Raw genomic sequence first — 17022 nt, 5'->3', positions numbered from 1 at the left:
TAGCACTAGATTTGACCAGAAGAGGGCGGTAATGCCTGTGTTGAGTCACATTCATTGTGATGTGGATGTTGTTGAATGTTTATATGTGTGAACATCTGCAGTTTGTTCTGTGAATATATTAACACTAAACCCTCTATGTAAAATACACAGTGGGTATTATAATTTTGTAACGTTTATTTTATGTACATATGTTCACTCTTGGCACCACGGTGGAAGAGGGGTTAGTGCGTCTGCCTCACATCACGAAGGTCCTGAGTAGCCCTGGGTTCAATCCCAGGATCAGGATCTTTCTGTATGGAGTTTGCATGTTCTCTCTGTAGCTGCGTGGGTTCCCTCTGGGTACTCCGGCTTCCTGCCACCTCCAAAGACATACACCTGGGGATAGGTTGATTGGCAACACTAAATTGGCCCTAGTGTGTGAATGTTGTCTGTCTATCTGTGTTGGCCCTGCGATGAGGTGGCGACTTTTCCAAGGTATACCCCGCCTTCCGCCCAATTGTAGCTGAGATAGGCACCAGCGCCCTCCGCGATCCCAAAGAGAATAAGCGGTAGAAAATGGATGGATGGATGTTCAGTCTTCTGCGATGAGGTGGCGACTTGTCCAGGGTGTACAGCGCCTTCTGCCCAAATGCAGCTGAGATAGGCTTCAGTGACCCCCCGCCACCCCAAAAGGGACAAGCGGCAGAAAATGGATGCATGGATGTTCAGTCTTACAAACTTAAATGAAGGGAGAAGTATAAACAATTATAATAAAGGAGGGCAAATAATTGAAAAAAAGGAACATCAATCCTCAACAAAACGTCTAGGGCTTCTGTTTCTTCATGCGGTTAACTATCTGTCTAGCTGCACGCGCTGGAAACGAGTAGCGGGGTGGATTAATGAGTGTGAAAGCCAATGTGTTTCCTTTGCAAATCAGTAAAAACAGTCTCAAAGAAGTACAGTATAATCTGTAGAGGCAGTTTTTTTTTAAACATCCACATTTCGATGTCCGGCCCCTGAGACCTTGGGCTCTAGAAAATATAAACATAAAATGAACATCACAAAAAGTTTAATGTCCATTGTGTATTTCAAATGAATAAAATAGAAGGTTTAGTGTCATCACATTCACACAAAGAGCTACAGATGTTTCACTTCTATAGAAATCCAAACTCCACAGCCTGAGGCGCAGCGTTGTCGCCCTCTAACGGTCAAATGTGTTAAATGCGCTTTGGTGGCCCGAGTTGCTCGGCAAAAAAAAACACAACTACGATTATAAAATCATTCCGTGGAATGTAATTACTGCCAAAACTCCACAAACGCAGGTTTTTACTTACACTAAACGACTTGCAACTAAGAAAAATGTGTTTTTGAATCAAACGAATGATTTGCAAGTAATAAAAACATTTTTTTGTTTATCAAAAAACAATTCGCAAGTAAAAAAAAAAAAAAATATATATATATATATATATATATATATATATATATATATATATATATATATTCCAAATAAAAAAAGGATTCGCACATTTGAAAAAAACTATTTTCTTCAAGTAATAAAAATTGCAAGTAAAAATATATATATATATATTTTCTGCAATTAAAAAAAGATTCGCTAGGTAAAAATGAACTTTTTTCTTCAATTAAAAAAAATATATGCAAGTAAAACAAAACAATTTCTGCAAATAAAACGGATTCGCAAGTATAAAATCAATATACTTCAATTAAATTAAAAAAAATGTTATTTATTTTTTTTCTCCGACATAACGAGTGTTAGTTTAATTTCACAGGTTGAAAAAAATTATCTTTATTTTATACATACTCACTGCTGAATGAAAACAACAAATAACTAATTGTTTTAAGCAGAACTGTGGTTGTAGTGTTAAATTCCTTCAACTAAAATACACTTGATGTTATCAAGAGTTATCTAGTTGACAAAGCCAGGAAGGTTGAAAATCGGAATTAGCGCCGCGGAGTGACACATCATTTGGAATCTATTTTGTCTGCCTCCTTTTTTGGAGTGAAGCTTGGGAAATGTTTATATCAATCCTGACGCACAAACCTTTTCAGCGACTACTATTGTTGGGTTATAATAGTTCTGGGAACCAGTGCGTGGCTCGTTGGTCTAGGGGTATGATTCTCGCTTAGGGTGCGAGAGGTCCCGGGTTCAAATCCCGGACGAGCCCGTCTTTTAACGATTGTTAATCCACATAAAAAAGTGCGTCATTTTGTACACATAGGGACAAGCGACAGAAAACGAATGGATGGATGGATATTTTAAACGAAGAGACCCCAACTTTAGTTAGCGGCTGTTTGTTCTTGTCCTCCATTTCTTTAACGACCACCAGAGGGAAAGAATAAACAAATTTTTCCAGCTAAAGCCTCCTGCTGAGGCCTCAAGGCTGTTCAGCCTGTGGATTGAAACAGTTTGTCCTGTTTTTGTCTTCATGAGCAAGATACCTCCCTTTTTGTTGTTGTTGGCCACGTTCTTAGCAAAATCACAAGCAGGGAGTAACTATCTCGAGACCATAAACGACGTCAAGAAACATTTGACAAACGAGAAAAGGAAGGGTGCTCTGACATGGAACACAGCAATGGACCCGACATTTTAAGTTCCAAAAGTTGTTACTTTTAGAATACGAATGTTGAGTTCTGGCTGCCTGTTGTTTCTTTTCAATATAATTTTAATAGTGTACAGAAGGTCTCTGACTGTGGCTACAGTGGCTTTGCAGTTCAGGGTGAAGCTGTTGAAGAAGTTCCAGGCACAGACCAAGCAACATGCCAATTAAAAAACATTTTACTGTTGTCTTTAAACTGGAGGACAGGCACTCTCCAGGATCAATCCAAGTATTGATAAGTAACTATACCAATAGTTTCAGTATTGGATTAATACTATCGTGATGAGGTCGACATTTTTCAGCTTTGTGTGTGTGTTGATTTGGGGGCCAAGGATTTTAATAAGCCAATAGTACATTATAAGAGCACTCTAGTTGACCAAAGTTGTCCAAACGATGGCCCATGATGTCATGAAGTCAATAAAGTATCATGGCCACAGGGAGATTGCATTCGTTTAAAAAATCTCTTATGTGTCTTTATTGTCGCCGTCTAGTGTCCAGTACAAGTTTTTCAGGTCAATGTCCTTTAATTATACTGCGCAAAAGGCAAAACACAGCAATTTATTGTACGACCCAATGCAAATAACCTTCCCTAATCATGGTGGAAAAAAAATCCAATCAGCGCAATATGTCAACAGACATGGTCACTGACCTTTGTGGATATTGTGAAAAAAAAAGTCCATTCACCATAAGAAATTCAACATTACACCCATTTAAATCCATTACAAAGCATGACGGGAAAAAAGCCAAACACTCTCCGCACTAATCCATGTTTGTTGCATTTTAGCTGCTTGATATTTCTGATGGATTAGAAAACTTGAAGGTCGGCAGGGAAGTAAACAAGGAAGGAGTCAAACTTTCACATAGTCTTAAAATCCAATTATATTGATTATATACCCATTATATTAATATTATATGTACACACACATATTTGTATAGGGCTAGAATATATATGTGTAGGCTATATGAATATATATACATACATATATATACATACCTGTATATATATATATATATATATATATATATATATATATATATATATATATACATAACCCAAAAGCAGTAAAGTTGTCACATGGTGTAAATGGTAAATAAAAAGAGAATACAATGATTTGCAAATCCTTTTCAATTTATATTCAATTGAATTGACTGCAAAAACAATATATGTCATGTTTACAAAGAGAAACTTTGTTATTTTTTGCAAATATTAGCTCATTTGGAATTTGATGCCTGCAACATGTTTCAAAAAAGCTGGCACAAGTGTCAAAAAAGAGTGAGAAAGTTGAGGAATACTCATCAAAGACTTATTTGGAATATCCCATAAGTGAACAGGCTAATTGGGAACAGGTGGGTGCCATGATTGAGTATAAAAGCAGCTTCCATGAAATGCTTAGTCATTCACAAACAAAACAAACAAATGTTGGACAAATATGTGAGCAATTGTCCAACAGTTTAAGAACAACATTTCTTAAGCCATGTAACAAACTGGTAAAATAGCCTTGTTTTGCAATGTATTTCTCCCATTAAATTCTAAGTTCATGATTATCTGCAAAAAAAAATAAAAGTTTCTCAGTGTGAACGTGAAATATCTTGTCTTTGCAGTTTTTTCAATTGATTATAAATTGAAAAAGATTTGCAAATCATTGTATTCTCTTTTTATTTACCATTTACACAACGTGACAACTTCAATGCATTTGGGCTTTTTGCTGCCCCCAAGTTTAAACATTCAGACACGCCTGAAACTTTTTGATTTCAGAACCCTGTTCGAGTTCTTAAATCAAGGTGATACTTACTTGTAATCTGTTCGATACCAACATTTGCCGACCTCCTGTCTAAAGTTCCAAACTATAATCAGTCCTTCTAGTGGCTAATTGAAGTATAAGTAAGAGGCTCTCCTTACTTTTTAACTTTGAAACTTTATTCTTTATTTTATTTCAGGGATTCTATCCAGTGTGGTAATAAATCAGGTATTAGTCATCATACCATGTGACCTTCAACTGAATATTTATATTTATGATCAACAATCAATTCAGTTTGTCCTTGGAATTTAAACAACAATTTCTGAAATAAATTGTTGTCATTCAAAATGATTAGTGTAAGTAGAACATCAAACATGATCCATCCTGGAAGGTATGTGAATATAAATATTATTGAATTTAAAAAAAAAAGTTGTACTTTGACATTTTGTGCAGTCAACAAACTCATACAAGTGTACAAATAAGTCTTAAAACAATACTTAAGAACAATTAAACAAATAATAATATTAAAAGATAAAAATAAAAACATCGGTGTTAGCTCTGCACTAGATAAGTGTGTACCAATAGGACCAACATGCATCGCAATCAAGCCTGCTTTGCCTCCTTTGGGTCATTTTGTGGTACGCTGCCTTGTTCAAGGTGCTGAGAAGCTGTGTTTCGCAGCACAAATAGTTGACTTTCCTTCCTTGCAGAGTTTTTGCAGAGAGATCATTTTCCCTGGAAAGTTGGTGCAGCTGTGATTTTAGAAGACATAATATCACACCAGCACGCACACACCCGCGCGCACTCTCTCTCTCTCTCACTCACACACACACACACACACACACACACACACACACACACACACACACACACACACACACACATAAACACCCACGAAAAGACATGAGCTGTTTTTTCACTCTGTTTAAATACATAAGTCATGTAAGGTGAAGTTATTCCCCCAGTGTAGGTACAGAGGTGGGTAGTAACGCGCTACATTTACTCCGTTACATTTACTTGAGTAACTTTTGGGATAAATTGTACTTTTACGAGTAGTTTTTATGCAACATACTTTTACTTTTACTTGAGTATATTTATAGAGAAGAAACGCTACTTTTACTCCGTTCCATTTATCTACATTCAGCTCGCTACTCGCTACTTTTTTTTATCGATCTATTAATGTTTGTTTTGGTTAATGACAGCTTCAAAGTAGAATCTACGCATGCCTGCGTTTCACCAATCACATGCAGTCACTGGTGACGTTGGACCAATCAAACAGAGCCAGGCGGTCACATGACCCGATTTATACAAGTTGAAAATCGTATTGGGGTGTTACCATTTAGTGGTCAATTGTACGGAATATGTACTGTACTGCGCAATCTAATAATAAAAGTTTCAATCAATCAATAAAAAGTGTAAAGGAAAAAAGGCACTTTTTATTTCAACCGTACTTCCCGTCAAAAGCCTACAGACTGATCGCACAGTTCCTGTCTTCACAATAAAAGTGCTGCTCCATCGCGCCTGCGCTAACAAAATAAGAGTCTCCGAAAGCCAGCGCAAACAAGCTAGCAAACTACGGAGTTTGCCGCCAATGTATTTCTTGTAAAGTGTATTAAAACGAATATGGAAGCTGGACAAATAAGATGCCAAAAACCAACGACTTTCATGTGGTATTAGACAGAAAAGAGGAACTTATTTCTCCTCCATTTGAAAACGTGGACGTTTGAGTCCAATCATTGCAAGTCATCAGAATCAGGTAATACACCAATTTATATTCTTGTCTTCATGAAAGATAGGAATCTATAAGTTAAACATGCTTGTATATTCATTAAAACACCTTCAACATGTGAACAAAAACGGTAAAATAAATAAATATAAATTATATACTGTATATATAAATGTATATATATATATATATATATATATATATATATATATATATATATATATACATATATATATATATATATATATATACATATATAATTTGTGTGTGTATAAATGATTTGTGTGTGTATGTATGATATGTGTGTGTATAAATGATATGTGTGTGTATAAATGATATGTGTGTATGTATATGTATATATGAGGTAGATCACCTTGACTTGGTCTTTTACTAAGTAATTGATAAACGTTGAAAAACTTATTGGGGTGTTACCATTTAGTGGTCAATTGTACGGAATATGTACTGTACTGTACAATCTACTAATACAAGTTTTAATCAATCAATCAAATCAATGAATGCCTACTGAGGCTATGGTGCTGTTAAGTTATTGTGGCTCAATGTGCCATTTTTTTATTTTATTTTAATGTACTATTATTTAATATATATTATTGTTTTAGTTGCTTAAGAGATATTCCTGGCTCTGAATTTGCTCATTGCTATTTTTATGTTTTTGTGCATTATTTGTTGCCGTAATCAGGTTACTCATCAGTTACCCAGTACTTGAGTAGTTTTTTCACAACATACTTTTTACTTTTACTCAAGTAAATATTTGGGTGACTACTCTTTACTTTTACTTGAGTAATAAATCTCGAAAGTAACGGTACTCTTACTTGAGTACAATTTCTGGCTACTCTACCCAACTCTGCCCTCTATATATATATATATATATATATATATATATATATATATATATATATATATATATATATATATATATATATATAGATAGATAGATAGATAGATAGATAGATAGATAGATAGATAGATGGATAGATATATATATATATATATATATATATATATATAGATATAGATAGATAGATAGATAGATAGATAGATAGATAGATAGATAGATAGATAGATAGATAGATAGATAGATAGATAGATAGATAGATAGATAGATAGATATATATACATCCATCCATCCATCCATTTTCTACCACTTATTCCCTTTTGGGGTCGCGGGGGGCACTGGCGCCTATCTCATATCTCAGCTACAATCGGTATATATATATATATATATATATATATATATATATATATATATATATATCCAGTATGGAATAGAAGTTCCCAAATTCCAATGGACCATACAGCAGAAGGAGAGTTTGTATATGTGTATATATATATATATATATATATATATATATATATATATATATATATATATATATATATATATATATATATATATATATATATATATACATATATATATATATTGGAAATGGCCTGAAACTCCCCCAAAGTATTTAGTTCAGGTATAGCCATCAATCATGGAGTAGCAAATCTGAAGGGTTTTTTAACCGAGACTTGTGTTGGCTTTAGGACTTTAGGAACCAACATGGCAAGGATGGCCTGTGACCTTAAACAGGAACAACTGGAGTCTCTACACATAAAATTACATAAATACGGAGGAACCAGACGTAGAAGTGATTTATATATTTAAAAAAAAAACACCCATCAAGAAAATCTGCAGACTGCCAAAGATGGACAGTTTGCTTCTGCATACAAAGTGCAATGGTGAACAAGGTTGCCACAACATGGTTTGTTATTTCTTTGGACAGAAGAGGTCAACTTGATGTTTGTTTCAGCAGGAGTCGTAAAAATGAACATGAGAAAAGAAACAAATGAAAAGCAGCAGCTAGCATACACCCATGCTGTGGCGGATGCAAGTCAGATGTCAGCGTGACCTTTCTTGAAGGGAAACAGCACGTCCTTATGGAATGTTGCTCATCATCCACAATGCCTAAGTGAGAAAATATCTCCTTCCCTTTTCTGTGCATTATAAAGAGTAAAAAAAGGCATCAAACAATGCAGGTAATGGAGATACGATCTATGAAACACTGAAAACTTCCATGACCGTTTTATAAACATGCCATGAGTATGTATGTAATGTAGTATCAGGTACTGACTGACTGACTGATGGGATGGTTGTATCTTTCAACATTGTTTTTTTTAAGCCAAATAGTATCACTCTAAAAATGCTGGTTTGAAAAATACCCAATCTGGGTTGTTTTCTACCAAGCTGCTCGGTAACTAACCAACGCTGTGTTAATTTAACCCAGCAAAGTGGGTTTCCCTTTTAACCAAGAGAGATGGGTTGTATATTCAACCCAAATGCTGGGTCATTTTAACTTGCAATGCTGGGTTGATTTTGCTACATGAATTGGTTATTCTAACCCAAATGCTGGGTCATTTTAACTGCAACGCTGGGTTAATTCTACCAGCGTATAGCTCGGTTGGTAGAGTGGCCGTGTCAGCAACTTGAGGGTTGCAGGTTCGATTCCCGCTTCCACCATCCTAGTCACTGCCGTTGTGTCCTTGGGCAAGACACTTTACCCACCTGCTCCCAGTGCCACCCACACTGGTTTAAATGTAACTTAGATATTGGGTTTCACTATGTAAAGCGCTTTGAGTCACTAGAGAAAAGCGCTATATAAATATAATTCACTTCACTTCACTTCACAAATAAATGGTTATATTTTCTACACAAATGTGGGGTCATTTTAACTGCAATGCTGGGTTTATTTTACCAAATAAATGGTTATATATTCAACCCCAATGCTGGGTCATTTTAACTGCAATGCTGGATTAATTTTACCAAATAAATGGTTATACATTCAACACAAATGCTGGGTCATTTTAACTGCGATGCTGGGTTAATTCTACCAAATAAATTGTTATACATTTAACACAATGCTGGGTAATTTTTTATGCAATGCTGGGTTAATTCTACCAAGTAAACAGTTATATATTCAACCCCACTGCTGGGTAATTTTACTGCAATGCTGGGTGAATTCTACCAAATAATGGTTATATATTTAACACAAATTTTGGGTCATTTTTAATGCAATGCTGGGTTAATTCTACCAAATAAATGGTTATATATTCAACACAAATGCTGGGTCATTTTAACTGCAATGCTGGGTTAATTCTACCAAATAAATGGTTATATATTTAACAGAAATGCTGGGTCATTTTAACTGTAATGCTGGATTACTTCTACGAAATAAATGGTTATATACTCAACACAAATTCTGAGTCATTTTAACTGCAATTCTGGGTTAATTTTACAAAATAAATGGTTATATATTCAACACAAATGTTGGGTCATATTAACCGCAATGCTGGGTTGATTCTACCAAATAAATGGTTATATATACAACACAGATGCTGGGTCATTTTAACTGCAATGCTGGGTTAATTCTACCAAATAAATGGTGATATATTTAACACAAATGCTGGGTCATTTTAACAGTAATGCTGGGTTAATTCTACCAAATAAATAGTTTTATATTCAACCCCAATGCTGGGTCATTTTTAATGCAATGCTAGGTTACTTCTACCAAATAAATGGTTATATATTTAACCCCAATGCTGGGTCATTTTCAATGCAAGGCTGGGTTAATTCTACAAAATAAATGGTTATATATTCAACACAAAAGCTGTGTAATTTTTTAACTGTAATACTGGGTTAATTTTACCAAATAAATGGTTGTATATTCAACACAAATTTTGGGTCATTTTAACCCCGCCTTCCGCCCGATTGTAGCTGAGATAGGCGCCAGCGCCCCTCGTGACCCCGAAAGGGAATAAGTGGTAGAAAATGGATGGATGGATGGATTAACTGCAGTGCTGGGTTAATTCTACCAATCAAACGGTGATATATTCAACCCCAATTCTGGGTCATTTTAACTGCAATGCTCGGTTAATTCTTCAAAATAAATGGTTGTATATTCAACACAAATTCTTGGTAATTTTAACTGCAATGCTTGGTTAATTCTACAAAATAAATGGTTATATATTCAACACAAATGCTGGGTCATTTTAACTGTAATGCTGGGTTAATTCTACCAAATAAACAGTAATATATTCAACCCCAATTCTGGGTCAATTTAACTGCAATGCTGGGTTAAATATACAAAATAATAAACGCGATGAGGTGGCGACTTCCGCCCGATTGTAGCAGAGATCGGCACCAGCGCCCCCTGCCACCTCAAAGGGAGTAAGAGGTAGAAAATGGACGGACGGATGGATGGACGGATGGATGGACGGATGGATGGACGGATGGATGGACGGATGGATGGACGGATGGATGGATGGATGGATATTCAACACAAATTCTGGATCATTTTAACAGCAGTGCTGGGTTAATTGTACTAAATAAATGGTTATATATTCAACCCCAATTCTGGGTCATTTTAACTGCAATGCTGGGTATATTCTACCAAATAAATGGTTATATATTCAACAAAAAAGCTGGGTCATTTTAACTGTAATGATGGATTAATTCTACCAAATAAATGGTAATATATTCAAAACCAAAGTTGAGTCATTTTAACTGCAATGCTGCGTTGATTCTACCAAATAAATGGTTATATATTTAACACAAATTCTGGGTAATTTTAACTGCAATGCTGGGTTAATTCTAAAAAATAAATGGTAAAATATTAAACACAAAAGCTAGGTCATTTTAACTGCAATGCTGGGTTAATTCTACCAATTAAACGGTAATTTATTCAATCCCAATGCTGGGTCATTTTACCCGTAATGCGGGGTAATTTTACCAAATAAATGGTAATATATTCAACCCCAATGCTGGGTCATTTTAACTGTAATGCTGGGTTTATTCTACCAAATAAACGGTAATATATTCAACCCCAATTCTGGGTAATTTTGACTGCAATGCTGGGTTAATTATACAAAATAATTACTGTGATAAGATGGCGACTTGTCCAGGGTGTACCCCGCCTTCCGCCCGATTGTAGCTGAGATTGGCACTAGCGCCCCCCTGCAACCCCAAAGCGGGTAAGCGGCAGAGGTGGGTCGTTAGGCACTACATTTACTCCTTTACATCTACTTGAGTGACTTTTGGGATGAATTTTACTTCTAAGAGTAGTTTTAATGCAACATACTTTTACTTTTACTTGAGAAGCAACGCTGCTTTTACTGCGCTCCATTTATTTACATTCAGCTCGCTACTCTCTACTGATTTTTATCGATCTGTTAATACACATTTTTTTTGTTTTGGTATTGTCAGACATACCTTCAAAGTAGGATCAATCAATCAATCAATCAATCAATCAATGTTTATTTATATAGCCCTAAATCACAAATGTCTCAAAGGACTGTACAAACCACTACGACTACGACATCCTCGGGAGAACCCACATAAGGGCAAGGAAAACTCACACCCAGTGGGCAAGGAGAACTCACACCCAGTGGGAAGCCAGTGACAATGATGACTATGAGAACCTTGGAGAGGACCTCATACGTGGGCAAGCCACCCCCTCCCCCCCTCTAGGATCTATCGCATGTCTGCGTTTCACCAATCAAATGCAGTCACTGGTGACGTTTGACTCCGTTTCACCAATCAAACAGAGCCAGACGGGCACATGATTAACCGCCCAAAAAGTTTCAGCGGCAAACAACAATGGCAGAGACGACAACGAATGCAAACACCCCTGGCCTCACATAGAATCGACGTTCACGCTTCAGACAACCAAAAAAACAGTTATGTAGGGCGTTGTCATATGTGTCTCCTTAAACAAGTGGACATTTCAGCTTACATGAACTCAACGTCAAATTTGAGGAAGCACATCGCGGTAAGTAACGTTAGTAGATATGTTGGCTGTCACAGCAGGCTAATGTTAGCTTCCCTGCTATGAATTACTGTCAAATGTACGTAGTATGGGTATAATTTATTAACGTACTGCAGCCTCATAGAGAGACAGAGACACACACACTCACGCATGCATACAAACACCAATCAGAAGTGCGCATGTGTTCCCAGGTGCAGCCCACACCTATCAGACTTTATGATCCGCGTAAAGGCTAACTTTTGTCCTGAGTATGACGTTAAACTACATCCAGGCATGAGATGGGAGGTTGTGTGTGGGATTAGTGAGTCCCAACTAACGTTTATAAAATGCACACAAAGAACCGTTTGCACCTTCTCTTGTGACAGGCTGGCGGTCAGCGCCATAAAAAGCTGAGCGGGTCCCTGGGTAATTGGGGCGTGGACAACCAACAGGACAGGCTAAGTTCAACAGCCCAGTAAGGCCATTAGTCTAGGAGAAGGATCTCTGATATAAAATACCCCTTCCAACCCGCACCAAGCCAGCGTGGAAGGTGTAGGCTAATAACCAGCATAAAAGTACGCCAAGAAGATCGTTCACTATGGCATTAAACAAGCTGAGGCTTTCGTCCAGCAGAGGACTGACAACGGCTGATGATGATGAAAGGCTAACTTGTTATTTTCCTTTGTAAATCTCTGCCTACTGAGCCTATGTTGTTACGTTATTGTGGCTCAATTTGCATTAACTGTTTTTATGTTAATGTATTATTACTTAATATATTTTAATATAGTAGTATATTAAAATAATATATTTTTCTCCTCTGGGATTATTAAAGTATTTCTGATTTCTGATTATGATATATTATTGTTTTAGTTGCTTAAGAGATATTCCTGGCTCTGAATTTGTTCATTGCTATTTTTATGTTTTTGTGCATTATTTGTTGTGATCCGGCTTCCTGATCACACATCTAGTTTGGTTAAGTCCCTTTTGTATTTTCATATTATGTATTTTCTTATATTTGGACTCTGCCAATCCCATTATTTGAGCACTTCCTTGTTTACATTCGTTACCATGGTTTTCATCATCTGTTTCACCTGTTCTTACTTTCGGACGAGCATCGGTTTCTGATTGTTGTGTTGATATTTAAGTCCACCTGTTACCTCAGTTCCACCTGGTTGGTTCGTTTGCTCACGCAATAGTTACGTGACTAATTTCTCCTTGTATGCACTCTGCTAAGTTTTAGCTTAGCTTCGCGCGCTCGGCTCGCGCTATTGTTTGGACTTGTGAACTCTACCCTTGCTAACTTTAGCTTCTTGCTATCCGTGCATTGGCACACTTTTATTTTAGCCCTTTGTACTAGTGTTCTTTTGTTGTATTTATAATTAAAACTTGCTACTGCCTTCACTCCTGCCTGCGCCGGTCCTTTGGGATCAAGAGGTCGACACCTCCGCGCATCGCCATGCGTTCCCGGCGTAACATTATTTGTTGCCGTCATCATTAAACGAACTGGTTACTCATCAGTTACTGAATACTTGAGTAGTTTTTTCCCAACATACTTTTTACTTGTACTCAAGTAAATATTTTGGTGACTACTCCTTACTTTTACTTGACTAATAAATCTCTAAAGTAACAGTACTCTTATTTGAGTACAATTTCTGGCTACTCCACCCACCTCTGGTAAGCGGTAGTAAATGGATGGATGGATGGATATTCAACACAAATTCTGGATCATTTTAACTGCAATGCTGGGTTAATTCTACCAAATAAAATGTTATATATTCAACCCCAGTTCTGGGTCATTTTAACTGCAATGCTGGGTTAATTCTACCAAATAAATGGTTATATATTCAACACAAATGTTGGGTCATTTTTAATGCAATGCTGGGTTAGTTCTACAAAATAAACGGTTATATATTCAACCCCACTGCTGGGTCATTTTACCTGCAATGCTGGGTTAATTATACCAAATAAATGGTTATATATTCAACACAAATGTTGGGTCATTTTTAATGAAATGCTGGGTTAATTCTACAAAATAAACGGTTATATATTCAACACAAATGCTGGGTCATTGTATCTGCAATGCTGGGTTAATTCTACCAAATAAATGGTTATATATTTAACACAAATGCTGGGTCATTTTAACTGTAATGCTGGATTATTTCTACCAAATAAATGCTTATATATTCAACCCCAATGCCAGGTTAATTCTACCAATTAAATGATTATATATTCAACTCAAATGCTGGGTCATTTTAACTGTAATGCTGGGTTAATTCTACTAAATAAATGGTTATATATTCAACCCCAATGCTGGGTAATTTTAACTGCAATGCTGGGTTAATTCTACCAAATAAATGGTTATGTATTTAACACAAATGTTGGGTCATTTTAGCTGAAATGCTGGGTTAATTTTCCCAAATAAAAGTAATATAATCAACCCCAATGCTGGGTCATTGTAACTGCAATGCTGGGTTAATTGTACCAAATAAATGGTTATATATTCAACACAAATTCTGGATCATTTTAACTACAACGCTGGGTTAATTCTACCAAATAAATGGTTATATATTCAACACAAATGCTGGGTAATTTTAATTGTAATGCTGGGTTAATTCTACCAAATAAATGGTTAAATTTTAAACCCCAATGCTGGGTCATTTTAACTGCAATGCTGGGTTAATTCTACCAATTAAATGGTTATATATTCAACACAAAAGCTGGGTCATTTTAACTGTAATGCTAGGTTAATTCTACCAAATAAACGGTAATATATTCAACCCCAATGCTGAGTCATTTTAAGTGCAATGCTGGGTTGATTCCACCAAATAAATGAATATATATTTAACACAAATTCTGGGTCATTTTAACTGCAATGCTGGGTTAATTCTCCAAAATAAATGGTTATATATTCAACACAAAAGCTGGGTCATTTTAACTATAAAACTGGGTTAATTCTACCAAATGAATGGTAATATATTCAACCCCAATCCTGAGTAATTTTTAATGCAGTGCTTAAATAGTTCCACCAAAAAAATGGATTATTTAATCTTTTTTGATGCCCAAACGTCATGATGATTTACGACCCTTAAAGTATATGTATATGTAAATTACATATACTTGAAATTTGTAATTTCAAATATATGTAATTGGAAATTACATATACTTGAAATGTTCAAAACACAAACTGCTGTTAAAAATCTTTAACAGCAGTTTTTCAAAACTTGGAATGGACAGAAAAGAGAAAGTTGTGTGTTCTTGTTTTTATAATTTATAGAAACTTCCACTATCCACCATCTTTCTTTGTAGGGCAGATTCACTGCAGAGTATGTACTTTGCCTATGACAATGTCATAAAACTAGGTTGACCATACGTCCTTTTTTCCCCGGTCATGTCCTCTTTTGCGGCGTTGTCCGGCGTGTCCGGGCGGGTTTTTTCAAATGCGTCAAATGTCCGGCATTTTGAATTAGGGTTGCGTGTATTTGTTGGCTGACTCATTTCGGCCGCTTGTACCCGTGATCTTATCCTTTCGGTCATGACCCAAAGCTCATGACCATAGGTGAGGATGGGAACGTAGATCGACCGGTAAATTGAGAGCTTTGCCTTCCGGCTCAGCTCCTTCTTCACCACAACGGACCGGTACAACGTCCGCATTACTGAAGACGCTGCACCGATCCGCCTGTCGATCTCACGATCCACTCTTCCCTCACTCGTGAACAAGACTCCTAGGTACTTGAACTCCTCCACTTGGGGCAGGGTCTCCTCCCCAACCCGGAGATGGCACTCCACCCTTTTCCGGGCGAGAACCATGGACTCGGACTTGGAGGTGCTGATTCTCATTCCGGTCGCTTCACACTCGGCTGCGAACCGATCCAGCGAGAGCTGAAGATCCCGGTCAGATGAAGCCATCAGGACCACATCATCTGCAAAAAGCAGAGACCTAATCCTGCGGTTACCAAACCGGAACCCCTCAACGCCTTGACTGCGCCTAGAAATTCTGTCCATAAAAGTTATGAACAGAATCGGTGACAAAGGACAGCCTTGGCGGAGTCCAACCCTCACTGGAAATGTGTTCGACTTACTGCCGGCAATGCGGACCAAGCTCTGGCACTGATCGTACAGGGAACGGACCGCCACAATAAGACAGTCCGATACCCCATACTCTCTGAGCACTCCCCACAGGACTTCCCGAGGGACACGGTCGAATGCCTTCTCCAAGTCCACAAAGCACATGTAGACTGGTTGGGCAAACTCCCATGCACCCTCAAGAACCCTGCCGAGAGTATAGAGCTGGTCCACAGTTCCACGACCAGGACGAAAACCACACTGTTCCTCCTGAATCCGAGGTTCGACTATCCGACGTAGCCTCCTCTCCAGTACACCTGAATAAACCTTACCGGGAAGGCTGAGGAGTGTGATCCCACGATAGTTGGAACACACCCTCCGGTCCCCCTTCTTAAAGAGAGGAACCACCACCCCGGTCTGCCAATCCAGAGGTACCGCCTCCGATGTCCACGCGATGCTGCAAAGTCTTGTCAACCAAGACAGCCCCACAGCATCCAGAGCCTTAAGGAACTCCGGGCGGATCTCGTCCACCCCTGGGGCCTTGCCACCGAGGAGCTTTTTAACTACCTCAGCGACCTCAGCCCCAGAAATAGGTGAGTCCACCACAGATTCCCCAGGCACTGCTTCCTCATAGGAAGACGTGTTGGTGGGATTGAGGAGGTCTTCGAAGTATTCCTTCCACCTATCCACAACATCCGCAGTCGAGGTCAGCAGAACACCATCCGCACCATACACGGTGTTGATAGTGCACTGTTTCCCCTTCCTGAGGCGGCGGACGGTGGTCCAGAATCGCTTCGAAGCCGTCCGGAAGTCGTTTTCCATGGCTTCCCCGAACTCTTCCCATGTCCGAGTTTTTGCCTCCGCGACCGCTGAAGCTGCACACCGCTTGGCCTGTCGGTACCTGTCCACTGCCTCAGGAGTCCTATGAGCCAAAAGGACCCGATAGGACTCCTTCTTCAGCTTGACGGCATCCCTCACCGCTGGTGTCCACCAAGGGGTTTTAGGATTGCCGCCCCGACAGGCACCAACTACCTTGCGGCCACAGCTCCGATCTGCCGCCTCGACAATAGAGGTGCGGAACATGGTCCACTCGGACT

At 37.9% G+C, this 17022-nt stretch overlaps 1 non-coding gene across 1 annotated transcript; it reads left to right on the top strand.

Moving 5' to 3' along the window:
- Positions 1-2090: 2090 nt before the first annotated feature.
- On the top strand, positions 2091-2162 carry trnap-agg (transfer RNA proline (anticodon AGG)). The gene has a single exon. It is a non-coding gene; the product is annotated as a tRNA-Pro (tRNA).
- The last annotated feature ends 14860 nt before the right edge of the window (positions 2163-17022 follow it).

Source organism: Nerophis ophidion, linkage group LG02 (genome assembly GCF_033978795.1).
Source record: "Nerophis ophidion isolate RoL-2023_Sa linkage group LG02, RoL_Noph_v1.0, whole genome shotgun sequence".
NCBI classification, from domain to species: domain Eukaryota; kingdom Metazoa; phylum Chordata; class Actinopteri; order Syngnathiformes; family Syngnathidae; genus Nerophis; species Nerophis ophidion.
The sequence above is the reverse complement of the archived record's forward strand: the minus strand, read 5'-3'. Positions and strand labels throughout refer to the sequence as shown.